Source organism: Lepus europaeus, chromosome 7 (genome assembly GCF_033115175.1).
Source record: "Lepus europaeus isolate LE1 chromosome 7, mLepTim1.pri, whole genome shotgun sequence".
Lineage (NCBI taxonomy): Eukaryota > Metazoa > Chordata > Mammalia > Lagomorpha > Leporidae > Lepus > Lepus europaeus.
In genome coordinates, this window is record NC_084833.1 from 89369814 (window position 1) to 89396025 (window position 26212).

The window sequence follows — 26212 nt, forward strand, 5'->3', positions numbered from 1 at the left end:
TTATTTTAAAGCATTAATGATGTTTGCTACAATTGATGAAGTTTTAGAATCCATGGACAGTGCTTCAAAACAGCACTTTGATAGAGTGCTTTTTCAGTTGATAACTCTATTCAGTGAACATTTTTTTCAATAATAAGAATAATCATGAATCTTTGTCCATGATTAATTTACCTTAAGTAATGAATTAAATGGGACTGCCATAAATGACATTTTCCATTTAGTGCCACCAATTATTTTCTACACTAATTTTCCAAAGTATATTATAAACTAATAGATATTGTTAGGGTACTTGCCGGGTTGACTTCTTCCAGGAGCATCATTTAACATCTCATTTAATTTAGGGGTTGAGCAAATGCCAGCTGCTGCAGGTTGCGATTACCTGTAACACTGAAATTAATTGAGCTAGAATCAATATCTTCTGCTTTTCATCTCCCAGAAAATTATCAAAAAATCACTGCTATTCTAGAGTTAAATTTAGTTATTAAGATTCTATTCTAGCATCTCACTGATATTAAACAGCTATGACAAGGCCCAGAATATTACATTTGAAACAGTGTAAATACCCTTAAGATTTTTTTACTTTTTATTTAGAAAGTCACATTAAAAGCTAGGCATTACTATCTTATTTGATAAGAAAAAACGAAAATTAAGTAAAGGATGAATACTCCTAAGGAAAAAGAGTGAACGATATGACAAACAACTCACAAAGAAATATAAATAACTAATTCATATGGTAAAAGAAGACTGCAGTGTCTGTAATAATTGAAGGCAAATCAGTATACTTAAGCAGCATCTGGCTCCTGGCTACGGATCGGGGCAGCACCGGCAGTAGCGGCCATTTGGGGGGTGAATCAACAGAAGGAAGACCTCTCTCTCTCTCTCTCTCTCTCTGTCAAAAAAAAAAAAAAATCAGTGTACTTATGTTATTTCCTTGCATTGTGAAGTTTTCCGTTAAAGTATATTTAATAACATCTTTATTGAAATAACACACTCTCTTGAACTTTTCAATAAACTTTTAGTATATTCACAGAACTGTGTGACCATCACCACTAATTTTAGAACATTTTCATTGTCCTCAAAAGAAGCCCCATATCCAAAACAATCACTCTCACTTCCCTCCTCCCCGCCACCTCCCTCCCCTAGTTCCCCAGCCCCTGGCAACTACTAATATATTTTCTGTCTCTATGAATTTGCCAGACTTGAACATTTCATACAAATGAAATCATACAACATGTGTTCTTTTCTAACACTAAGCACAGTGTTTTCAAGGTTCATCTATATTCTAGCAGGTATCGATACTTCATTCCTTTCTAAAGGTCCAGTGACGTTTTCACAATGTTCCAGTAAAATCGAACTCTCAATTATTATTGGGATACTACACTGAATTTTTAAAAGACTTATTTATTTGGGGCCAGTGCTGTGGCGCAGCAGGTTAAAGCCCTGGCCTGAAGCACCAGCATCCCATATGGGTGCGGTTCTAGTCCTGACTGCTCCTCTTCCTATCCAGCTCTCTGCTATTGCCTGGGATAGCAGTGGAGGATGGCCCAAGTCCCTGGGCCCCTGCACCCCGTGAGAGACCTAGAAGGAACTCCTGGCTCCTGGCTTTGGATCGGCGCAGCTCCGGCCGTTGTGGCCATCTGGGGAATGAACCAATGGATGGAAGACCTCTCTGTCTCTACCTCTCTCTGTAACTCTGTCTCTCAAATAAATAAAATAAATCTTTTAAAAAAAAAAAAGACTTGTTTATTGAAAAGGCAGAGTGACAGGGAGAGAGAAAGAGAAAGAGAGAGAGGAATCTTTCATCTACTAGTTCTCCCCACCCTCCCCCCGCAAATATCCTCAACAGCCATTGGTGGTTCTGGCTGAGTCCAGGAGCCAGAAACTGCAGCCAGGCCTATCATGTGGATGGCAGGGACCTGAACACTTGGGCCATTATCTGATACCTCCCAGGTGCATCAGCAGAAAACTGGATCAGAAGCAGAGACAGAACTTGAACTCAGGCACTCAGCTGGGAGATGTGGGTGTCCAAATTAGCAACGTACCCTGCTACACAATACTTCCCTGTATGTTGCTTTTTCAAAAAATCCTTTGGGGAAAATCTGGCAATCAACATTAAACGTATTTTAAAAATACATAACTTTTCTGCAGCTGGTGCTGTGGTGTAGTGGGTTAAGCTGCTGCTTACAATGCTGACATCCCTGGTTCAAGTTCTGGCTACTTCATTTCCTACCTGGCTCCCTGCTAATTTGCCTGGGAAAGCAGCGGAAGATAGCCCAAGTGCCTGGGTCCCTGCACCCACGTGGGAGACCAGGAAGAAACACCTAGTTCCTAGCTCTAGCCATTGGCAGCCATTTTGGGTGTGAACCAGCAGATGGAAGATCTCTCTCTCTCTCTCTAACTCTGCCTTTCAAATAAATAAATAAATAAACAAATCTTTTTAAAAAAATTTTTAAAAAATACATAACTTTTGACCCAGGAATTCTACTTTCAGACAATCACCCCCAAAAGCAATCAAAAACATACTCATAAGATGTCCTATAAAAATATTGTTTGTGGTGTTATATTTGATAGGAAAATACTTGGAGCAACATGATGCTTAAGAGTAGTGGCTATGTGAGATAAATGATGATGTAATATCGTGGGGTCCTTTGTAGCCAATGCAGTGCCATTTGGGGATGTGCTGCAGAACTTGCATAAGGGCCTAGGAGCTATGCAGCTGACATCTTGCTGGCTACAGTCCCCTTTCTAATGCAGTCAGGTCGTTACACTCCTTTTCAAACTGTAATGCAAAACCTGACTCTCTCTAAATATATATATATATATATAGTTAGCTAGAGAAATAGATTAAAGGATTTAGCCTCTCTAAAAATTATTTTTTAAGCAAATCTTACAGATGAATATGGTAAATTATAGAAAGAGGTTAGTGATGTGCTCGCTTCGGCAGCACATATACTAAAATTGGAAAGAGGCTAGTGAAACAATGTCAATGACAAAAACACTGAAATAAACACTTTGTACAGTTGGGTTTTTTTTGTTTTGGTCTCAAAAAGTAACAGAGATTGTGTGTGTGTGTGTGTGTAAAGGGATGGGAAAGGTGAATGAAATATGTGCATTTGTTTATTTTTGCTTCTCTGTTTTTTATAACGTGTTTATTACTCTGCTTTTATGATAGGAAACAATACCAGTGTTTCAACTTTTCTAACTCTGTAAATCAAATATGGCAAACTATGCTGCTGCTTCTTTTCTTTTTTTTTTTTTTTTCCTTAAGGATCTTTTCTTTGGTCTGTCATAAAAAAGCTGCTTAGTTTACTGCTGTCAGGAACTGAGCTACAGTATCTTGTTTTGAACCAATTGGCTGTGCTTCAGCATTCTCCATCTTCTGGCTAATCATAAAATTTTATTCAGCAGAGTTCATAAATAAAAAATATATATGTTTCTTCTAGTATCATAAACTAGTTCATACAAACATCATAAAGAAAATTTTGATCCCCAGAACCCAGAACTATGCCCTGTTATTGCCAAACTCTTCTTAGTCTTTCATAAAAGGACAAAGAAGTTAAGCCAGATTCCAAAATCATGCCATATTTTAAGAAAATGACAATTCAGGCAGCTGTTAGTTTGTGTAGATGGCCAAATGGCTCTCTATAAAACCAGAGGTTACCCATTTTATTTCTATTGGGGAAAAATTCAGTCAGCAAATCTTTACCCCATACTCTAAGGTTTAAAATTTTATACTCTAGACACACTTCTTTTTGACTTTATAAATTATAGGTATTTGAGCACACTTTTTCTATTTATCCTCATGATAGAACATGAACTAAAAATAACTTATTCCCTAAATTCAGGCACCTTTAAATTAAGTTTCAAGTCAATGGAAACTGCTGCAAACAAATTTGAAAGCAGCAAAATGACTCTCATAGATGCTCCTGAAAATTTCAAAATACATCCAAGGTGTAATTAAAAAACAAGCCGAGTAAAGCTAGTCTGTTCTTTACAAATCAAAGTTTCTACTTTTGGCCTTTAGCAGATAAAGCCATAGTCACAACAGCCAAACCCAAAGAACATCTGCCACTGGTGATGGGCTTCAGAGACCTCAGAAGAGGATTCAGCCAATTGATACTGGTGGGTAATTTTTAGAAAGCACAAATGACATTTGAATTATATTATGATTATTTTAGGAGTGGCTTCTTTCTTGCTCCACCTTCATTCACTTAAAAGGAAGACTAGTCTTCTTCCATTGTGAATTTATACAATTCTCAATGTTACATACTCTGGTTCTGATATCACTAGAAAAGAATCAGAATTAAAACCAACAATTCAATAAAACTCTTCATGAGGTTTGACTTTCATAAATTTACAAGTATACAAGAAGTGTGTATCTCAATACTAAGATGATTGTAAGGAGATACTGGCTAGTATTTATAGTTTTCTCCATAAGATTATACCTATTTTTGCCAGCGCCGCGGCTCACTAGGCTAATCCTCCGACTTGCGGCGCCGGCACACTGGGTTCTAGTCCCGGTTGGGGCACCAGATTCTGTCCCGGTTGCCCCTTTTCCAGGCCAGCTCTCTGCTGTGGCCAGGGAGAGCAGTGGAGGATGGCCTAAGTGCTTGGGCCCTGCACCCCATGGGAGACCAGGAGAAGCACCTGGCTCCTGCCATCGGATCAGCGCGGTGCGCCGGCCGCAGCGTGGCTACTGCAGCGGCCATTGGAGGGTGAACCAACGGCAAAAGGAAGACCTTTCTCTCTGTCTCTCTCTCTCTCTCACTGTCCACTCTGCCTGTCAAAAAAAAAAAAAAAAAAGAGAGAGAGAGAAATGCAAATCAAAACCAACAATGAAATTTTACTTCATATTCATTGTGAGAATAAGTGTTACTGAGGCTATGGAGAAGAGGCAACCCTTATACAGTGCTGGTGGGAATGTAAACTAATGCAGCCATAATCGAAAACAAATTGGGTTTCAATTCCTCAAAAAATGAAAAATAGAACAGCCATATGCTATGATATGATTCCACCTTTTAGGTACATGGGCAAAAGAATTCAAAGCAGGATCTCAAGGAGAGGTTTGCACATTCACATTCATTATAGCACTCACTATTCAGAATAGCCAAGAAATGGATGGCCCTGAGGATCTTGCAATATTTAGCAGATTGTATATTTAACTACTTATCGAATTATAAACATCATTAATATATTTTATATTAGCACCGAGGATGAAAATTAAAAGCAAAGGTAATAGCACGCTATGTGTATCTTTCAAAGTGAGGTACAAAACTGACCAATAACATATGGACAAGAGTATGGGGTAGTCATAGGTGGCGAGAATATTAAGGCAAGAGTCAAGAGATGAAGCTTTATCCTAATTTGATGTTAGACACTCTTTCATTGTTTTCTTTAGGGCATTCATCATCCCTTCCAGCCTAGAGATTCTATGAATTTATGAGTCATTTTCAGATTGACTGGCAAGTATGTTTACCCTGAAGTAAAAAAAATTGTTCAAACATGACACGTAGTGATAGTTCAGCTGATTTAGTGATTTTTTTATGATTACTATATAATTCACAGTTTTAAGAGGACCTGTTCCTGAACACCTGGCTCTCTTTCTCTCCATCTCCTGATTCTCTCTCTCTCTCTCTCTCTCTCTCTCAATCTCTCGCTCTCTCTATTGATCTCTCTCTTACGCTCTCTTTCTCCTTCGTCCTTCTTCACCCCTCCCCTCTGGTCTGTCGGGCTCCCCCAATAAACCCTTTCCCTTAAAAAAAAAAAGTAGTATGTCTGGCAACTGTAAGAAGTCCTGTCACCTCAATCACAAGAAGTGCAAAGAGAAAAGGTGGGAGGAATGAGCACCTGAAGCTTGAGGGAGAGGCCCCACAGAGCAGGAACTCAGATCTCAGGAGGGAATGCTGCCCAGTTGGTGATGGGGTCTCAGGAGCTCAAAGGAGGAGCCCGTGAAATGGAAACAGTAATGTTTTCTATTTTATAGAGTTCTTATGTGAATTAAATGAGATTACATATGTGAACATCTAAGCTATAATTATTGGTGGGAGGTAATGCAGACAATTGCTAAATGCAGAAACCTTAAATCAGACTGCCTGGGGTTAAACCTCACTTCCAAGAATAGTAGCTGTGTGTCATAAGACATCTTTCTGTTTTTGGTGATCATAGTGACTGTAAATTGATCAGAACTTACTAAATCCTGCTAGAAGAGCAAAGTGGACTATTTGTGATAAGATAGTTATAAATTCTCAAAACAACTGGAACATGTAAAGAGTATATTTTTCCCATTTGATAGCTTAAGAAATGGAGGTGTAGTAAGGTCAGATAGTTTTCCCAAGACCACCCAGCTCATAGTAGTAGAACAAACCTGTACCAATCCCGGATTCTCCATAATGCTTATCATCAGTTGTGTGCTGCTGTAACCACAGACTGGGTAGTAGAAAATGAACATAAATGTATTAGCTCTGGCGGCTGGAAAGCCCAGTATGCAGGTGCCAGCAGGTTTGAGGATTCTGATTCCTAGATGACACCTTCAATGCTGCATCCTCTGGAAGGGAGGAATGCTATGCTCTCACGTAACAGAGGGCTGAAAGGCAAAGGAAACAGGGGATTAAATCCACCCTCTGATTACAGCATTAATCCTGTGAGTGGAGAGGGGACACCCAGGAATTTTGAAGAGACATTTAAACAGCAGCACTATCAAACATATTATATATTTGCAATTCTTTATCTCACCATGCCCAGCAGATTGTAAACTCCATGACAACAGTTTTCCTTCCTCCCTCCCTCCCTTCCTTCTTTCATTTGTTCATTTACTGCTATATTCTTGGCCTTCTGAATAGAAACTGGCACATGATAGGCATTCAATAAATATTTGTTTAAAGAAGATGAACCAGGCAGGGACCTCAACAAACTATACATATGATCTCACTTTATCCTGGCCACCATGTTGAGGGACAGTGTGATGTGTCTTATTTTTCCTGCCTTTCATAAGGAAAACTTAAAGAGATGACATACACTGTCTAAATCACATACTTAGAAGAACTTAGTCCTCTGCATTGACAGCCCATAGCTCTGTACCATTATAACACAGCCTACACTTTAAATTTGAGATAGAAGCTTAAAACAGAGCATCAGAGAAAGTGTGAAAAAGAGGAGCCAGATCCATGAGAAAATCTTTGTGAAATCACAGCATAAATTTATGAGGGCCAAAGTTTGAACCTTATAGGCAAACCACTGTGGAGAATGCTGTAGTGGAATAATAAGCTGTCTCATTCTCAAAAGAATGATAATGTCAATACAGCTTTCTTGTTCCTCCAAATATTCCTAAGGATGTAGTTTCAACCCTAAGTCAAATCACTTAATCAAATTTATCTCTGGTTCCTTCCAGAAATCACGTATAAAAATTTTGTTTGAAAATCATGGGAAAAAGATCAAAATGAGTTTATTTCATGTTTCCCAGATAACAACATGGGTTATAATTGCTAATTAAATATTCCAACTTCAAAGTAGCATTTAAAGAAATAAGTGGGCAAATGCAACATGGCCATTGTACTTGGAACTTCACAGAGTTTTGTAAATCTGAATTAATTAGTGTTTACAAGCTACCATGAGATCATTGGATAAATAGTAGATAATAATTAAGTGTTATTATTACATGAAATGCATTATTACATTTAAACGCTCATGAAATTTGCTAAAATTAAAGAGTGCCGAATGGCAAAGCTCATAAAAGTGATTAAAAAAAATGTGTACAGCTCCTTTAGTCGGAGCCCTGAAAGAGATTTAAACTGGTTAACTGCCATGAAAAGTTAAAATGTTTTTTATGGGTGGGGAAATGGAAGTACAAAGAGATAACCAAACACACATCCAGAAACAAAGCATCATTTTCCTTGATCCTAGTCTCTATGTTAATCTACTGTAGAGTCCAGAATAATAATTGAGGCAAAGGCCTACCCACCACGCAAGGCAAGAAAGAAACGAATTTATAACTGCTCTAAGATTTAGTTGATAGCAGTAGGTGTTAAGTTCACTTGTGAAAAACTAGTAGGCCCTTGTTTTTACAATAGCTGCTTCAACTGCTGAAGGAGCGTTCACTGTGAGTTTCCACGTAAGTTTCTGTCCATGCTGGAAACCAAGCTAGTGCCATATGATCATTTAGGAGCTGTAAGCTTGGAACATTTTCCAGTTTTGCATAATTAATTGCAATTTTCTTCGTGTAGTTCTTAGTTGGTTAATAGAGTACCTGGTTCTACAAAAATCTTCTTCAGTAAATTCTTTCTTTATGCCTGTGAAAAATACAGAAGCTTCTTTATTTTCAAAAATGTGTATTACCAAGGAGCCTGAGAGAGTCTATTTTTCTAAGTCCACAGTGATTGATACAAATAAATATAAATGTGAAGGGGCCAGGAGTCTTCTTTCCTATCATGAAAATTGGCGAGTTGAAGGGTTATAAGTAGACGCAACACACTGAACTACAGGTGAGTAGGTCTGTCGGCATCCCATTGCCGATGCTTTTCCTTTAGGCTCTTTTCCAGACATACCACTCTTTCGCATTTGTCAGCCAGTACCCAGCTGCCTGACTGTAGAGTGTGGCTTACGGCAGCAAATAACTCTCTGGTTTTAATGGAATCCAAGGATGAGACAATAAACTTTTTAAAGCCCTGCCACTGTTGTTTCTTCTCCTTTCTGACCTTGAAAACAAAAATTTATCTGATTTATACAAGAAAGCTTGGCATAGACTATGATAAGCTAATAAATAGTACAATATCTTAGAAATATACTGGAAAGACTGTTGAACAAGGAATAAAATAACTAAAGTTAGTATAAATATCTACTCTTTTAAATTAAGTTAAATTCGTGGGGAAGCATTTGAAAATATTTAAATCAACACATCTGCTTTTTATTGCCAAATATAAAGTTATAGCCGTGGTCAAATCTCTGCAGACAACAGAGGGTCAGTGTACTTTTTCACCAACCAATTTTAAAAACAGTGTTTATTTAGTTTAAATATGTGTAGCATATTCTCACATGTGTGTTTTCCTTAACACCAAAAGCATTGTCTAGTCTTCACAGCAAAAGAAAACTGTAAGGCTATTTTAAACATGAGGTTATCATTTTGAGAAGTATCTTTATTATGTGGTTAAAATGCTTTTATTGCTTGTGGAATATTTCTAAGTTTTGGTCTCAATTAGACCTCAAGACACATGGTACACATGAATTTGTTTCCCTAAAACTATATGCTTATAATTTCTCTTGGTTTGTTTATTTAATAAGATTTTCCATAAAGTTTATCTCATTTTTCTTTACAATCAACATTGTAAACCCACATTAGGGGATGTACTTTTTTTTTTTCTTGGACCATTCTAATACTGGTGTTCCTACCCATTATTTCCTTTACAAAACTTCCTTCCAGTTTTCATTTTTAATTTCCAACTAGATTTCTCAAGACAGTACCTTGATGCATCTGAAGCTTGTTAGGAAATAAAAGAAGAAAAGTTGCTGATAAGATTATCCAATAGTAAATATGTTCAATTTGAATAAATATTTGTTGATAATTGGGCTTTGGAGATTCTAGGAGTTATGGAAGAACTATCCACTGGGTTCTTCTTATCTGCAAGAGAAAACATTACAAATTAGGTGTGCACTCTGCCCAGACACTGCTTGGCCTTTGTTACTCCTGCATCTGGTATCCTGGACCCCAGCTTCACCTAACATCAGCTTGTCTGAAACTCTCCTCTTAACAAAAAAGCTGCCTTCCTTACCTGATTCTATCCTTTTTCCTGTGTCATTTTGGCCCAATTTTCTTTGCAACCCCACTTAAGCATCCCAGAATGATACTTAAGGAAAAGTGAGATCAAGACAATAATATTTCTAAAGCACATTGAGCTATTATTATTAAGAAGATTTATTTTTTAAGATAGTGTTGTTTCTCAAATTTATTTCCATATGATATCAATGGTAAAACCAGAGATCATAATTATTTTTAGAGAATACTATTTACACTAAGGAAAAAACATGTAGCAATTTTTTTAAAATATTGGCATTTCTTTCTTACCATGCAGTACTATATTTAAAATGACCATTTGTTGTCATTTGCAACCACTTGCAAAATATTCTAAATTTCTACACAGGTCATGAAGTACAATCAACTACTCTTAATGTTGTATGCATATTTGCATGTCCCTGTCATAGAGAAAGAAGTATTTTTTTAGGTAGTTATGTTTTCTCCTATTTGAAGATCATCAAAAAGTGCAAAACAGATTAGACTTAGATTAGCTACCTGCTACCTATATGAATTCTGGCAAGCCAATCTTTCTGAGACTCTAATATATGGAAAACCAATACCTCTCCTAGAGTTTATCATAACACAGTGAACATTTATTCCTGTTAAATTGTCAGCAATTGTTTCATCCTCTAGAAACTGCACCTCCCTACCCTTAACTACAAAGTGTGGTTGTACCTCAACAACACAAAGTTAACTCAATAATCATGGGTGGAGCCAAAGACTTTGGCATTATTAAAACTGTTCAGATTCACGGTGCTAGCCATTATTGATTTACTGTCTTATTAGCTATAACTCTTTGTTATTTTATTGGTTGTAGAATTTACATTATGAGCCTTGAAGTTATCACAATATCCCTTTAGGTAATATTATAAGATTTTATATATAATAGTCTTACAACTATATATTCCTATTTTCCCTTCTCAGCATTTGTGTAATTGTTATTAAAATGATATATTTATACAGAAGTACTGATTATTCAGTACTGATAAAAATAATGAATAGGGAGAGCCTCACAAGTTTCCTGACCACAAGGTTTAGCACATGACACAGACCTGGCCAATCAGAATATTCCAACCTTCTCTCCACTGTGATTAGTTCCAGATTTGGACACATAATCCACAAAGGGCCAATTGGAATCCTTCTTTGAGCCATGCTTTATGGATACATAGCATCTCTCCCTCTCTAGGTTGGCAACCACTAAGAAATAAGTGATGCCAAAGGTAAGCAGCTTTGTATTTTATTCTCAGATGACTAGAGAGGAAAGCTGAGCTGAGAGCTAGGTATAGAGTTAGAGACTGAAAACAAACAAACAAACAACTTAATCATGCCATGTTTAAAGTTAGAGCTACCCCTGAAGTTTTCAGTTAAGCCTTTAATGTCACAAAGAATTCCCCACTAAAGTCCAAACGAGTTCAAGTTGGTTTCTGTTACTTGCAACTGAAAGGGTTCTGACTAATAGAGAGGGTTAAATGAGATGAAGTATGTGAAATATAAAGATTTGTAGACATATAAGATATAATGATCACTCTCCAAAATTATCATGCCACCCCATCCCAAGACTACCTTGGTAATAATCATGAGAGAAACTGGTGACAGAAAATGTAGTCAGGACTGTGCCATATAGGGCCCTTTGCTAAATATGACTGTACTCATGACATGAATTCCAATTATACTCCATATGGTATGTAACCAAAAATAAGGGTGGCACTTTCCTCCAGCGGTTTGCCTTGAATTTCTGTGCAGTAACACAGAATAAAGACTATACAAATTAAGCTTTGATGAACCATGTTACATAATAAAGTTTCAAAAACTGCCTCAAATATCAGTGGTTTAGGTAGATTTCCATGGGAATGTTCCTATTCCTTTAAAGAATGTTGTATAAACTTTTCCATCTTCAGTATGAATATTCAAAGAACAGAGAAAATTGTGTTGTACACAAATCATAATTTTGTAGTTTTGTTTCCTCTGTGACTATGATGCCATCTGCTCTCCCTCCCCACAACCCAAGTATTGAGTTGTTACCTTAAAAGGCAAAAATTAGTGACTACATTTGTCCCTGTTGAAACATGGGATAAACAAACAGCTGTGGTTAGTGCGTAGGCATCTAAGATGTTCAGAATGCAGATTGTGGTGTAGATAGCTGTCTCAAAAATGGGATTCCCAGGATAGGAGTCCATTTAGGAATGAACACTGTGCACAGGTAGAGCAAAGACATTGGGGATAGATGAAGTTTGGAAGGCTAACTCATCTCCTTTATAAGTACAATGTCAGACCGAAAAAAAAAAAGCAATGTTAAATAACTATTCCTCTCTGACAGAGAGGTGGATAATTTTCTGACACATCAGAAAATAAATAGGACAAATCTGGTTTTAGTTTCTGTGTTTTCCTCCTTACCAAACATAAAAAGGCCTGAAATTTTGCACCAAGGTCCTATGTGTATAACAGAATGGGCCATACGGGTACGATAACAAAAATGTCATGTTTAATTTAGTTCATTCAATATGATGACAATTTGAACATACATTGTATGAGATTGGTTGAGACAGTAGGCATACAAACTGATCAGTAGTACAGTCATAAGTAGAATGGTCAAATGTGGAAGCCTCCTGATTTATAAAATATACAAAAGAAATTTTTCTACCTGGCTGTACGGAGAAGGAGGGTTTGCAACCATGTATTTTGACTTCTGATAAAAAAAAATTTCCCATTGTACCACAAACTTAAGATTCCACATGTATACATTTATCTGTTCCTTCCCTATTGATATCTGCTCAAGAAATAGACTGTGTGCAATATATCCCATGAATCTTGGAGCAGGAGAAAGCAATGCCAGAAGAGAAAATGGGTAACTCTTAGTGGGGATGGAGCCACTGTAGGTCTAGCATTATTAGTAATAGTACACATACAGACTGGACTATGGACAGATCTCAAACCTTCTTCAATGCTAAAGATTACTAGGAATTGTTTCAAAAAAATTATTTTTTCTTGGATAAAGATGGGCATTCTAGAAAGAGGGGTCCAGAGAGAGGAACATCATGATGAACATGAAGTGCAGTTTGACAATACTATATAGTAAAATCAGTAACCCTGAAGCAAGTCTGAGGGATTGAGAAAAAAATTCACTTCCTAGATTGTATTCTAAGTAGAGAAATGCTTGATTGAAGCCATAAATGAATTAATCACCTTCTCATACCACTGAACTGTACAGGACTTTGTGGCTTCTAGGGTGAAGAGAACCTTGTCCTCATAATGAAAAATGTAAGCAGCTAACAATATAAAATAAAAATCTAAATCTGGGGGCTGGTATTGTGGCACAGCCTGTAAAGCCACTGCCTGTGATGCCAGCATCCCCTATGGGTACTGGTTTGAGACTGGCTGCTCCACTTCAGATTCAGTTCCTTGCTAATGCATCTGGGAAAGCAGCAGAAGATAGCCAAGTGCTTAGCCCCTGCACTCATGTAGGAAATCTGGAGGAAGGTCCTGACTCCTGGCTTTGTCCTGGCCTAGCCTGGGCTGCTACAGCGATTTGGGGAGCGTATCAGTGGCTAGAAGATCTCTCTCTCCCTGTCTCTCTCTCTGTCTCTACCTCTCTCTGTGTACTCTTTCAAATAAATAAATAAATAAATAAATCTTAATAAAAAAGAAAAAACGTCTAAATCTGTACCTTGCTAGCTGGGATGTGTTCCATTAAAGTGATTCTTTCAAACAGTATTTACACAATACAACAACGATATTTGTACATCAAGGGGAGAATTAGATTGAACACATTTCTGGTCTCTGGCTCTATATTCCCAACCCCAATCCTAGCCCCACACTGCACATCATCCTGCTTAATTCAAAGAGGGTCTTCCTTATTAGAAATCAGGGTACTTCCTACCTCTAGGACAGAAAATCAGTCTCATTTCATACCGAAATTTAACTATTTTCCACAAACTTTTTAAAGTATTGTTGTATTTCAGGTTTTGTCCTGTTCTCAAAGGCAAACTGAGCTCACGCCTTCATCTAGCCCCAGTGAAGGTGTAACCAAAATTGAACAAAAAAGCCAAAATACCAGGAAGTTTGGCCAGAAGACTCAACAGACTCATGCAGAACTCCTTCTGCATAACTGACAGTTAAAAGTTAACCGCAATTCCAGCTCATCCATAATGTTTAACCATACTCGGGCTGGTGGGTCAATTAGAGATTTTCAGTCTTTCCATCCTATTTTTAGTTCTGGTGATACACCAACCAAAATGTAATCATAGTGTTCTTTTTGCATCATTTGAAAATTCTCTAAGTTTTAACCTCAACAAGCAGGCTTCTGGAAACTAGAGATAATACAGACTTTTCAGCAGATTCTCCAGGAGACAAGTAAGGCTTTTGAATTCCCATATTGGAGTCAAATTATGTGTAGAATAATATTACAATTATTTTATACTTTAATGAGTTTTGACTTACAAATGTGAACACATAGTAGGTAGATACACTCTTTCTGTCTCAGGAAGGAGCAAATTTTACCTCCATTCATTCTTTCAGAAAACATTAATTGAGCAGGTATGATGTATCAAGCAAATGCTAATGCTTTTGTCCTTGGGCTAGAAGAGATAGTAAAGTAAAACATGTGGATTCAAACGTGCAACAGAGCTTTCTAGACATTATGAAAGAAATTATGTCAAGACACAGTTGTAGTATGAAGTTGCCCATGGGTCAAGAAGAGTAGCTGTTTGTTAAGGTAAACATGACAGCGTGGTGAGGCTGGCAAGAGGTTAGTGCAGGGCACTCCAGGAGAAGTCACAAAAGGAGCAAAGGCAGGTAGGCTTAGCCAGTATTTTCAGACATGTGCAGTATATATAAATGAATAAATGTACTCTCATGTACCTGGACACTATTTAAGTTGTTTTCTTAAATAACAAGGTAGAAAAATAATATTAAGTATAAGCCTTCATGTTTATAGAATTATATGATTATAAAACCAGATGGACAAATTAAAGAGAAGCACAAAATCAATGTCATCAAATATTATAAATTTAATAGGATGAGTGATTGTTTTTGCAGAAATAACATTGTCTTGATTACTATAAATCTCAAAATTGACATGTCTATACTACTTTGTTCTATGTGATGTTTCACTCTTTCACCATCTTCTTTTTTATTAGAACCATTGCTAGATCTTTCTTCATCTAGCAAGCTATGACACCACTTGGTCTTCATTTACAAGGAGTGCATCATTTAAAATACCATCTGCCTCTCTTCTTGATTCATTAATCCATGACAACGGGAAGTTGTGTGGTAGTCCTCAATTAGAAAATCGTCATAATTGTGGACCTTCTCTACTCAGAATGCAGTCCACAGAGTAGCAGCACTGGCATCACTTGGGAGCTTGTTAGATATGCCTTGGGCCACATAGGACTTACTGAATTAGAGTCAGCCCTTTCACAAGAACTCCAAGTGATTTCCCTGTCTATTAAAGTTTTCAAAGCACTGATGCAAATGAATCAAAAATATGCTTATTTAAAAAAAATTTAAAAGATTTATTTATCTATTTATTTGAAAAGCAGAGTTACATAGAGAGAGGTCTTCCATCTGCTGGTTCACTCTCCAAATGGCCCCAATGGCAGGAGCTGGGTCAATCCAAAGACAGGAACCAGGAGCCTCCTCTGGGTCTCCCACGTGGGTACAGGGGCCTAATGACTTTGGCCATCTTCCACTGCATTCCCAGGCCACAACAGAGAGCTGGATTGGAAATGGAGCAACTAGAACTTGAGCCAGCACCCATATGGGGATGCCGGCACTGCAGGCGGCGGCCATAGCACTGGCCCAGCTTATATTATTTTTAAACATTATCAACAAGGGGCCAGCACTGTGGCATAGTAGGCTAGGCTTCAGTCTGTGGTGCTGGCATCCCTCATGGGCACCAGTTCACATCCTGGCTGCTCCTTTTCTGATCCACCTCTCGGCTCATAGCCTGGGAAAACAGTGAAAGACGGTCCAAGTGCTTGGGCCCCTGCAGCCACGTGGGAGACCTGGAAGAAACTCCTGGCTCCTGGCTTTGGATCGGCCCAGGTCCTGCCCTTGCGGCTAATTGGGGAGTGAATCAGTGCATTGAAGATCTCCGTCTCTCCATCTGTCTGTAACTCCACCTCTCAAATAAATAAAATCTTTTAAAAATTAACAAAATAAAACAAAACAGAAAACTTCTAGAGACTTTGTAAACTCCTGATGATCTATGTTACTAGCCCATAGGGGGAATTTTAAAAAAGGAGGCACACTACACAGCAATCCGCAAGGTTGAAGAGATAACAGAGTCTGATTAGGAACAGTAAAATTTAAATTCTACCAGGTATTCAATGAGGAGTCACTGAAGGATTTCAAGCCATGGAGAGAATAATGATATCTGCTGTTTTATAAAACCACTTTGGCTGCAATAACAGATTAGTGAACGGCTGGCTGGAGCCACAGGGACAAGCAAAGGCCTTATTTTAATAGCCTTGGCAGTGAGGGCTGACCTAGTGCTGAAGTTAGGGCTAAAGAGAAGGTGGGGGGAGGGGGCCATCAGAGATATCAAAAGCTGGCTTGGTGATGGACTGCATGTCTTTCGCAGATAACTAAAGTAGGGAGTGCAGTTTGGAGAGCAGGTTTAGGGAAAAGAATGAAGAGTAGTAAAGCAGCATATGCTGAGCTTGTGGTGTCTTTGGAATATCCATTGTGGAGATATCCAGTGGTAGACAGCTGCTACCAAAGCCTACCTGGAAATGCAGATTTGGTATAGTAGTGAAAGCTATTTCAAGAAAAATCATCAGGGAATATCCTGTGGAGAAGATGTGGAATTTTAAATTATTGCCTGTTTATGAAATGCCTCCATCATTTTCATACTCTTAGCCAAAATTATATACTTCCCATATTGCAGCAGTTTTAAGGGTCCTCCTATATTAACAAGAGTAATCACATTGCTTAAGAAATGATTTGGCTTTCGATTGCTTTCTCATTTTGAAGATACTCTGAAACAGCTTATAAGAGAACTTGCATTTTTTTCACACTTGAGAAGAAATCATTTTAATGTTAGTAATGCTTTTACTTGCTTTAGAGAAGGCTAGCCAGTAGGAGTTCCCTTTATATACATAACCCCTTAGTCTGGAATGGCAGAAGGAAAAGTCTTATCAGAAGTAAAAATCTCACCAACAGATCACTAGAAAAATGCATAGCCTTCAAGAACGGAGTAAAACAGTCCTTCATTTTTCCTATGGAGTCATCAGCAATTCCTAGGAGCTCATCAGTGATGAAGTAATCACCGGAAGTCCCTCCTCTCTCTTCTTCCTTTTCTTGTCAAACAAGCTCTTGCACTGTTTTCATTCCTGTTTCTCTCCCTCTTCAATGCTATCCTTAGCATGGAAAGAAAAGTCAGGCCATTCAAGTCGTGAGTTATCTTTCAGTTTTTTGAGTGAGGCACCCATTAGACAACAGCCCAACACATCTATTTCTTGGTAATATTATACTTCAAACCCAACACTACAGAGTCAGTGTGGCAACAAAGTTCTCCCTTCCCTCTCTTAGCTGCTTCCCTCCTAAAGGAAGGGATTGAATCAGGATAGGAAACCCATGTTGTCACCCATCTATAACTGTCAATCCTGCTTTGTACTATCTCCTCTATTGAACCTAGAGGCCTATGATAAAACTAGGTCTCAAAAATATAATTTTAATACTGCCAATGTCTGAAATTAAAACATTATGATAGCCTTTTCTGCAGATTAAGGCTATTCTTAAGTACTCCAAAACAAAACAAAACAAACCTAAACAAAGCCAAAATAACCACTCAGTTTTTCAACGAGAGTCAAAACAAGGCCATTACATATGAAGATACTTCAAAAAGTCTCCGAAAACCGGAATTACATTTAGGCATAGTTTTTTCATATTATACATCTTTCATGACCTTTTTGAAGACCCCTCATTTATAAACAGTGTAACTGAAGGGTGGTATATTTCTTGTCAGCTCCCTGAGTCCGCACTGCAGTTAGGCTCTCCCTGGCATCTGCATCTATCCAAGCCTCTGTGGACTATTTCACCCAGTGCATAATCTCAAAGCTGTTTCCTCTGCTTTCTTTTCTAAGATTGCTTGTCCCCCTTATGCCTGCCAGGAACTGTTCTAGGTCAGCTGCTTTCAAACTTTAGCCATAATTAGGATACAGAGAGAGAAGGAGAGAGAGAGAGAAAGAGATCTTTCATCTGCTGGTTCAAAGTTTTCCACTGCTTTCCCAGGTGCATTAGCAGGGAGCTGGATCGGAAGTGGAGTAGCTGGGTCTCACACCGGCACCTATGTGGGATGCTGGCACCACAGGCAGAGGCTTAACCCTCTACACCACAGCATCAGCCCTGTTTTATAGTTTTCAACTTTTCTGTATGTTTGAAAATTTTCATAATACAAAGTTTGAGGAAAAACCAGGGTTAGAAGAGTTATAATAATTCATCATATATTCATGATATAACAAAATTTTCATATATAAGTGCATATGATAAATATTGTTCTACTTGACATCATAATGTAACAGAGTTTAGAGAACTTACAAATATTTTGAGATTTCTTTGAAAAATCATTGAGAACTAGAAGGGTGAAATATGTTGTGGCATTAAGTGGAATTAAGACTAGTTGTGTTACTTTAGTTAGTAAACTAAAGTGTAATCACCATGGTCCATCTCTAGCGCAATAAAATTTAATAAACTTGCACTCAGAAAATAAATAATTCCATCTCTAGCTCAATAAAATTTAATAAACTTGCACTCAGAAAATAAATAATTCACTAACAAGTATAAAAATAATGACTATACCCTTTCTGAAAAAAATTGTTATTATTCCACACAATTTTGTGAAATTTTCTAATTCCATTATCAGACAAATTCCCACTGGAAGAATGGAAATTAATATAAATTTTAAGAGGTAATACCATGCACTTTACTTAATTTTTCATAAAGAAATTGCAAATGTGATTGCTGTTTGCAATTTCTCTTTCAGAGGTGTTCTTTTTCCCCATCTGAAACGCTCAACACATTAGAGACATTGGATCTGTTCTTTTTCAGTTATCTTTCTTATCCCATTCATTAGTGTGCTTCACTCTGATTGACTTATGACTTCTCTTGGAGGGATGTGGAGTCATTTATTTGAGTTAGTTTCTTTAAGCTCCTTCTGGCCTAGTTATTTTCCTTATCGGTTTTCACTGCCTTGGTCAGGGCCTGCTGCGGAGTGCTCAATGGTAGCAGTAGCAGTGCAGATGCACTCAGAGCCTGGAAGCACAGATAATGAACTCAGTTCCTCGGTGCACGCTCAGTGGAGCTCACGAAACACGTAGAGGCCTCCTCACCAAGAGAACTTTTCCTCTGTTTGCCTAAAAATCTGCTCAGGCACCTCTATCAGAGACACTGATGGACAATTTTTAGAAGATTATAAAGTATTCATACATATGGGCTGTTGGCGTACAAGGTGCAGGGACTACAGAAACAAACTAGACATGTTGTAAGAGCTTACAGTCTAAAAACAAAGGGTATACTTGGGGAAGAAGAGCTACTTAAAATACATTCTAAATTGTATGTGTAAGTGTCCTACTAGAGATAGTCATCTTGGTGTGGTTTTGGAATAAGAGACAACTTTGTCTGTCGGGGTGTTTTTGTTTATTATGTGGTTTTCTTTGTTTGCTTTGCTTTTTGGTGCCTTAGTGTCCTCATCTTCATTATAAAATACCCAGCTGCCCGGTTAGTGTGAGAACTGGCAGGCTTAGGGGATCATGGAGAGTGTAGCTAGCTGCTCAGTGAACACTTGTGTCCTTCCTGTGTGCTTGGTGGCTGCTACGGAATCCAGCAGAGGCCAAGCCCATCAGGGTTTCAGGGAACATAAGGGTGTTAGAGCATGTACTCTCCAAACACAGTTCTAAGTCTGCATGCGTATATGAGTCAAGTATCAAAGACATTCTAGCCATGACTGATTCTCATTATTGATGTGGAGGATATTCCTGTCCTAAATTTGAAAGTTACACAGGCACCGGCGCCGTGGCTCAACAGGCTAATCCTCTGCCTTGCGATGCCGGCACACCGGGTTCTAGTCCCGGTTGGGGCGCCGGATTCTATCCCGGTTGCCCCTCTTCCAGGCCAGCTCTCTGCTATGGCCTGGGAAGGCAGTGGAGGATGGCCCAAGTCCTTGGGCCCTGCACCCGCATGGGAGACCAGGAGAAGCACCTGGCTCCTGGCTTCGGATCAGCGTGACGCGCTGGCCGCAGCGGCCATTGGAGGGTGAACCAATGGCAAAAAGGAAGATCTTTCTCTCTGTCTCTCTCTCTCTCACTATCCACTCTGCCTGTCAAAAAAAAAAAAAAAAAAAAGAAAAAAGAAAGAAAGTTATACAGGCAAGGAAAATGTTTGTCTCAAGTTTAAAAAGACTCAAGTGAAAAAGCAAATGTTTTTTCACTATTAGTTTGGGATTAATGTCTGGCACACTGTAAGTGCTTAATAAATGATTATCATTATCATTATCACCATCACCCCTAATTTTATACTTGAGAAGCTGTAAGCCTAAAAGGTAAATCACCCTAAATCACACAGTTAAAGTTAATAAATGGCCTTTGCATGATGATTTGATTAATGTCTCTATTACAGCTCATTAGAATGAAAATTTAATTAGGGCAGAATTGAGGTAAGTTTTTGATTACCCTTGTATTTCCAGCTCAGTCATATAATAGATACCCATCAATATTTTTATTGCATTTGTTTATTATTAGCATAGTCTTTTTGGTGAGATACGTGTGGACTGAAATCCCAATTCTTGTATCTTCTATTTATGTAAACTTAGGCAAGTTTACCACTTTGAGTTATAACTTTTCCACTTGTTAAAAATGGGGCTAATATGTCAGCGATATCTATTTCAGACTTGCAAACAATGTAAGAACTCTGAGTATCAAACCCAGCACACAGAGCTGCTCCTTTTTTGGTGGGGGGGAGGTATCTCCTTTTGCTCTCTTCTTTATGGTTTTCTGTTACCAAACATCATTGTTTGCCACAAGGGGGCAACACTAAATGGAAACCAAAATAGATGCCTTACAACAAAGTCTTTCCTAAATTAAATCAGTTGGTTTTTCTTCGCTTCCTCTCTGTTTCCCTGTCTATTCTCTAGTTAGTTGAAGAGGGTTTCATGCTTAGATTTCTGTTCATTTCCTTCACCCTATTCTTAACAAATATGTCACTATAATAACATATTAGATTTGGAAGGGATTTCAGTCATACTGCTATGTAGAACACATCTCACCCTCTGCAGTTACTCCTGTTCCCTTTGTCAGTGGTCTTGGTTACTGCTACCATGGCTCCCACTATTTTTTTTTTTTTTTACAAGCAGAGTTAGACAGTGAGAGAGAGACAGAAAGGTCTTCCTTCCATAGGTTCACCCCCCAAAATGGCCGCTACGGCCAGCACACTGCACAGATCCGAAGCCAGGAGCCAGGTGCTTCCTTCTGGTCTCCTATGTGGGTGCAGGGCCCAAGGACTTGGGCCATCCTCCACTGCCTTCCCGGGCCACAGCAGAGAGCTGGACTGGAAGAGGAGCAACCAGGACAGAATCCAGCATCCCAACCGGGACTAGAACCTGGGGTGCCGGCGCCACAGGCAGAGGATTAGCCAAGTGAGCCGCAGCACCGGCTGGCTCCCACTGTTAACCTAATCCCACAGCCCTGAGTTTTTTGCTGCCCCTCTCTCCCTGGATGCATCTCTTAGTTGCACATACTCTACCTCAAATTCAACATGGAAAACTATATCCAACTATGCTTCTAAAAAAGATAACATCCCTCAGTTATCTAGGCTCACATCTCAGTGTTGTGCTGGATTCCAACCACCTCCACAAAATCACAAGAGTTTCCTTTGTTAATTTAATCTGGCAATTATCTCTTCCCCATTCTCATGTACATACTCTTGTCCAAGCTCCCTCTTCTCTTGGCACAACCATTCAGATTTTGGTCTTCTAACCATTTCTCCTAAGACTATTTTTTAGATAATGAGCACTTGGAATCATAAAATCATACAATGTGTTCTACGATCTCTGCTCTTAAGTGTGGAAGACTCCGGTTTCAATTTTCCTTTTTAATCCAAGTTACATTTAGCATTTGTGTTTCATGACAACCATAGAAAGGAATCATGGAGATCTGCACCCATTTGAGAGGCATTCTGCAATTTGGGAGAGCATTTCTTTTCTTTTTTAAACTTATTTTCATTGTACTTGAAAGGCAGAGAAATTGAGACAGAGAAGTCTTCCCTATGCTGTTTCACTCCCCAAATGTCTACAGCAGCTGGGGCTGGGCCAGGTAGAAACCAGGAACCTGGATCGCCCATTTGGGTGGCGGGGACAGAAGTACTGGACCCATCCCCTCTGCCTCAAGGGTGCACATTAGCAGGAAGCTGAAATTGGAAGCAGAGGTAGGACTTGAACCCAAGAGCACTGCATCCCAAGCATTGTCTTAACTTCTGGGCCAAATATGCACCCCTTGGGAGAGCGTTTCTGAGCCATAAAAGATTAGACGACTAAGTCATCTGGGCTACTGTCAGTAGTGACAATCACACTTACCTATGAGACCAGGTAATGTCATACCCCAACCAATCTTATAACAAAAAGTGACATTAGGACCATTGTGTGGGGCAAAAAAGTAATATTAACAACTCTTTTAATAAGGCAGAATAAATAACCTTGCTGCTTAAGGCATTAAACTGAATTTCCTTTTCCTACTGGTGGAAAATACCTTAGAAACTATTGACTTAAAATCTTATGTAGATTCAAATGGTCTGAAAGATACATCTGATTATTTTATTTCTCTTCCTAATGAATGCATCATCTAAATGCAATAACACAGACACAAAAAGACATGTAGAATTCCATTTGTATGAGGTGCCTAAAATGTCAAATCCATAGACACAAAGTAGAATGGTGGTTTTCAGGGACTGAAGGAAGGAGCAAATGAGAGTCACTGTTTAGTGAGTATAGAATTCAGTTTCAATATCATTCTTCTAGACATGACGTAAGGTTGAAATATAATGATGTAAAACTTGCTGTCAAGGAACACGATTTGAGAAATGGTAATGTACAAGTGAGAACCCAAGCCATTGCGTTCTCACACCAGGAAGGACTAAAGACTTACTTGCATTCTCTTTAGGTACACTTGGTTTCTGTTTAGTCATCTCTTGCCAGGCCTGAACTTGGTGACAGGATACTTCAGTCTGGGAGGCCTTAAGTATTCCTAACTGAAAAATAATAACAACTCAGCAGTAACACTTATTGAGTATATATTAAGTGCCAGGTTTAAGTGCCAGACATGATTTAGGCCAAGAAAAAATGTTTTAGGCATATTTATTTATTTTTTACTTATTTGACAGGTAGAGTCATAGACAGTGAGCGAGACAAAGAGGAAGGTCTTCCTTCCATTGGTTCACCCCTCAAATGGCCACTACAGCTACACTGATCCAAAGCCAGGAGCCAGGTGCTTCTTCCTGGTCTCCCACGCAGGTGCAGGGGCCAAATCACCTGGGCCATTCTCCACTGCCCTCCCAGGCTACAGCAGAGAGCTGGACTGGAAGAGGAGCAGCTGGGACTAGAACCTGGTGCCCATATAGGATGCCAGCACCGCAAGAGGAAGATTAGCCAAGTGAGCCACGGCGCCGGCCCCAGTTTTAGGCATATTTAAAAACATCACATATTAGCTTACTATCTTCTACTACCTATTTGCTCTTAAAAAATCAACAAACAAAGCCCCACATGTCCCACTTTAGAACAGGAAAACAGAAACATTTCTCTGTGCCAGTAACCATGCCAAAGAGTGCTTTGGCCAATATTTGTGGAGCTCACCACGCAGCTGACAGTGCCACATACTGTGAAGTGGAAATTTTTGGAACCGCCACATTGCAATCCTTTAAAAATCTCATATGAAAACAAGCTTACAGGTACGGACAATCTTTTATTTGGAAAGCTGATTCTCTTGGAAAGATTCCAATTCAATTATCTTAGTGGAGAAACTAGCACATGAAAACAACAGTTCAAAACTGACAGTAAACCCACCTCAAAGCAATACCATTTCTGGGGTTCCTCAAGTAACTGGGTTAATGTGGCATAAGAGGAAGCCTGACGAGCAGGTATAATTAAAGTATGAATCACAGAGTAAGTCATGAGTAACCCTGAAAGCAGCTACAAGAAAAAAAAGGCCACACACAAAGCTTCGGGGACTAATAGAAGATGAGAAGGAGGGGAAAAGTCCCGATTCTGTGTTAATACAATGATGGGCCTAGGTGGAAACATACTAATAATGGCATCAGTGCATTGTTGGTACATTATCTGTGTCAGGCTCTGAAACAGCATGTTCTGCTTCATGTTACACACGTACACATTCTCAGTATTTCCTGAGAGCTGCTTGAGGTCAGGAATAATGTTTTGCTTTATCTTTCTCTGTAAATCACTTCTCTGGCCAGATCCTAATAATGTAGACAGTAGGCATAAAACAGGCAACTACAAACATGAATGAGTAAATGAAAGCCCATATCTTAGAATCTAGAATGTATCTGCCCTGGCACGTAAGACTTTTAAAGAACACTGAAAACTGACACCCAACATATTAAAAGCTACTTATCAAAGACTGTTGATGCATTTTTGAAGAGTTAATCATCGGACTTTGATTTAATGAAAAACAAGAAGAGATTGCTATATTTTGTTTCCTATGTCAGTGACTGGCAACACATTTAGTTATTTGGAAGAGCAACGTGGCAAAAGTTGAAAGGAAACCATTTATTTGGCCTGACTAGTTTCTTGTCTTTCAGGCTGTGTGATGAATGGTGGTAAAATCACATTAGGTGAAAAGCAGCCCACTGCTGTTTATTTAATTCCACGAACTGACAAACAGCCTTACTGCCTCCCACCCACCACCCACAGGAGGAATATTAATTTAGTTGACAGACGCAAGTTCAACACTTGGAGTTAAGATGATTCTGTTGGTAATTGGCCATTTTGCCAACGTGTTGAGGACTAATGATGTCAACATGGGCAGAAGGTTTGCTAGGTCTGATTTCCCTGACCCAATAGATTAAACCAAGTCATTTACATATATACATTTACATATATCATTTGCATGATCAGGTCTTCTTAGCATAAGGTTTACATGGTTTTCTTAATGTTGATGTATACTTAAGCAATTAGAAACTGAAGTCTTGACAGTTCTTGAAACTTAATTGGGAAAAATGTAAAGCAATTTAAGGGAATTTTTCCTATGATATGTACTTTTTTTTTTTTTAACAGATGGTTCAAATGGACAAAGCAGTGAAAACACAGAAATTAAAAGCAGATCCTTAAGAAAAATAACTGCGTTTTCAGAAATCCTGCAGGTGAGGGCAGGATGAGACGTAAACCAGCAGTTTCTTTTGCTGTCAAGATTTCAAAAGAACAGAAAATTTACGAGGTGAATGTCTACCAAAGAACGGGTAACTGTCTCGGCGGGAATTAACCATTCATTTGAAACTCCTGCCCACTTCAACAACTTGAAGATCTCCGTGCTTGTAGGTCAATTCTATCCAGGTGCCAGTACGATCTACTGCGGCGCAAATAGGTATTCTTCTAGAATCAGGAGCACCAAAATCCAAGGTGCTTTCTTCCGGAGTGAGGTTCACTTAAAATTTCCCACCTTCTCGCAAAATGGGGGGAGGGAAGATAACACGAAGCAAAAACCTCAAGACTCCTGAGGCTGGACCCCCTAAAGAGAGAAGGGTGCGAAAGAGGAGAACTTTCCAACCTGGAGTTTCTGTGCGTTTACCGGCGACGCGTGAAGTAAAAGCTAAACCCACGCTAGAAAGTCGTTCCCTCCCGTGCAGGCTAACGAACACGCGACCTTCAGGGAAAGCTGACCTTAGCTTCTCTGTCAGACGATTCTAGGGAGTGGGTGGCGGGAAGGACGGCAGGGAAGCGCTGAAGGTAGCTGGAGGGCCTTTTGGGGAGCGGAGGACCCTCGGTCGCCAGGGCCGGGTGGGGTGGGGTGGACGGCGCGGCGGGGCGGGGGCCCGAGGGTCCCGGGGCGAGGGGCGGGGTGGGAGCGCCGCGGCCGCGGCCGAGAGGAGGGTCCGCGGGCCCGACCCGAGTGCACGCCGCGTGAGCCTGCGTCCGCCGAGGGGGCGGGTTTCCCCGGCGCGGCCGGAGTTGCCGCCGGGCGCTTCAGGCTCACAGCGCCTACGAGTGTCAGGCGAGCCGCAGAGCGGAGCTGCCGGAAGTGTCGGCGCGCCGGGAGAGAAACTTTCCTGCTCCGGCGCCGCCCGGAGCCCGGCCGCCCCGGGGGCTCGCTGCGACGATGCGCCCAGATGACAACGACCTGAGGGGACCCGCCGCCCGCGCCTGCGCTCGCCTCGCCTCGGGGGAGGAAGACTGAGCCCCGCGCAGGCGGCGCGGCGCGGCGCGCGGGGCCC

The 26212-nt window shown here is 39.6% G+C and overlaps 1 long non-coding RNA gene across 3 annotated transcripts; it reads right to left on the reverse strand.

Moving 5' to 3' along the window:
* Positions 1 to 299: 299 nt before the first annotated feature.
* Positions 300 to 25776, reverse strand: LOC133764646 (uncharacterized). 3 transcript variants are annotated; one of them, XR_009866462.1, is made up of 6 exons: positions 25662 to 25776; positions 22918 to 23020; positions 9454 to 9610; positions 6365 to 6583; positions 783 to 889; positions 300 to 387 (listed from the first exon to the last, which is right to left on the reverse strand). It is a non-coding gene; the product is annotated as an uncharacterized LOC133764646 (long non-coding RNA). The 3 variants fall into 3 exon arrangements; XR_009866461.1 differs by lacking the exon at positions 783 to 889; XR_009866463.1 differs by lacking the exons at positions 783 to 889; positions 22918 to 23020.
* Positions 25777 to 26212: the final 436 nt, after the last annotated feature.